The following is a 2,649-nucleotide window of genomic DNA, read 5'->3' as shown; positions in this document are numbered from 1 at the left end:
AAAGGCACTGGGAGGGAAAATATGGGTCTCAGAGTTGATTTGTGGTCAGTACACAATATTTAAAATGTTAGTGTAAATCTTTTAACAAAAATAAGAGAATTCCTTTGCTTTCAAAAACAATTATTTACATAATTTTGTTTAATAGACAACTGAGTGGTCTTTGATGATAAAATAATTATGAAAACACCAGGAACTGACAAATGAGGTAGACTGTTTGTCATAATCAATTCATCTACAATTTGAAAGTAACATGAGGGGAGAGGGGGAAATAAGATAGGAAATTTAGAATTTCTGTAGGACATCATCATGACATTTTCAGTTAGTGACTACTGATGAAGGCCAATTTTGAATAATTTTTAAAAGCAGAGATTAACAGATAGTATTATAGGACACAATTTTGTAAAACTTAAGAGTAAATATTTAGGTAAAGCCAACTTTCTGCAAAGATACAAGTAACGAAACACTTTCTACAATGTAATAATTATATTACATACAATCATTAGTTTGTAGGTCTTTCTCTTCTGCTAAATTGAGCTCCTGGAAGGAAAGACAGGTTTAGTCTTCGTTTTCACAGGTTCTACACAAAGTGTGATTCAAATGTTTGATTAATTTACTTACTGATATCATATATCCTTATGGAACATATACTCAAGGTACTCAAGTTAGAGTTTGTACTATATTAAAATCACTTTCTAAGCTTTTTATAAAACAGATGCTTAGGCCCCAATCCATACACAGTCCTAGATATGTTTATTTTTTTATTTTTAAACATAAATATGTATGAAGTTTATTTTTTATTTTTATTTTTGACCGCGCAGCACTGCTTGTGGGATCTTAGTTCCCCAACTCACGCCCTCGGGCAGTGAGAGAGGGGAGTTCTCACCACTGGACCTCCATGGAATTTCCCCTAGATATGTTTAAAAAGCTCTAATTGATACATGTTTCCATAACATGCTGAATATACAGAAAACCACTAGAAGCATTACCACCAAAGTCAGAAACAAAGCAAGGATGCCTATTAGCTCCACTACTGTTAAACTTGGATCGCAGGTGCCAGTTTCAATCATACAAGAGAGAATAAGCAGAAGCTTAAGAATCAAGAAAGAAAGAGCAAAACTATATCTAATGACATATAATGTATTTGTACACCTAGAACACAGAAGAGAATCAATGCTAAGACTAACACAAATAAGAAATAAAAAACTTTTAATAAGGGAGCAGATGTTAAATTAACATATAAAATCAATAGCTTTCACAGATAGAAAAGTAACCACTTAAAATATATAATTAAAGAAAAGATATTTATAATAACATCCAAAATATAAATAATTAGATATAATCTTAAAAAAAGTGTGTTTAACTTCAGGAAAACTTTAAAATACTCTTCAGCTCCGAAAGTAGACCTAAAGAGATGGAAAGATATCCCTTGTTTTTTAACAGGAAAACTCAGTATTATAAAGATATAAATTCTCTCCAAGTTAATATGTGAATTTAATGTTGTCCCAGTAAAAATTCCCTGAAGTTTGTTTGATGAAAATGGATGATTCTAAAGTTCAGATGGAAAAATAAACATGCAAGAATAGCTAGGGAAACTCTAAATATAGACAATCTGAGGGAGGACTAGCCCTATGTGATACAAAACATACTATAAAGCCTCTCTAGTTGAAAATGTGGGGAGTAGATGCATGAATAGAGAGACCAATGGAACGGAATACCGTGTCCAGAAATAGCTCCAACTACATATGGAATTTAGTAAATGACAAAGGTGGCAGTTTAAATCACTAGGAGAAATGATGGACTTTAAAAAGTTGTATGAGAATATTAGATAGAATTTTAGAAAGACAAAATTAGATGCATACCTCACCCATACAAAAAAGAAAACTCACCAGATAGCTAAATGTAAAATATTAAATCATATACATACTAGAGAAAAACAAGGGAAATTTGTTTAAAACTCTGTTGTATGGAAAACTTTTCTAACTATGACTCATAATCCAGAAGCATTAAGAGAAAATATTTGACCTCATAGCCTTTATTGCTGATGGAATCTCTAGTCAACGGGAGGTTGAGCCTATCCTCACCAGAACAGGGAAAATCAGGCAGAGGGGTCAAGGGTGAACCCTGCAACTGCAGGACCAGTATCTTAGAGTGTCCATGCACGGGGGCAGATGCGTCTCCAAGTGCAGCCTGCTTCTACCCCTCACAGTGCTGCTCACTTCAGATACCTGGGATTCTGCCTTTGCTTTCCAACCTGGCATTCCACTAAGACTGGAGCCTCTAGCCTGCTTCTCTAACAGCCAGAGACCCTGCATAGAATTTACTACCATCTTCCCACAAAAAAGGTCACGTCCTATTCCCCAAATTCCCATACCATTAGTCACTGACTGAGGACCTGTTGTGAAATAATAACCCAGAACCATCAAACTGACTTCTTCCAGTATTTACATTTCCCTGTAAATACTGCTTATTACCTTGATGTGTCGTGGACTCCTTGTATTGCCAATGATTCCTATTATTACTGCACAATTTGCTCTCCTCAAATAATGGCTCCTGTTAGAACCAAGCCCAGGGGTTCTTTCAACTTTGCAATTTGAACTACTGGCCTGGCTTCCTCAGCATCTTACCCAATGGAGAAGTCACTTTTCTCAG

The sequence above is a fragment of the Eubalaena glacialis genome, chromosome 8, assembly GCF_028564815.1.
Source record: "Eubalaena glacialis isolate mEubGla1 chromosome 8, mEubGla1.1.hap2.+ XY, whole genome shotgun sequence".
NCBI classification, from domain to species: Eukaryota; Metazoa; Chordata; class Mammalia; order Artiodactyla; family Balaenidae; genus Eubalaena; species Eubalaena glacialis.
This window is presented reverse-complemented; position numbering follows the sequence as displayed.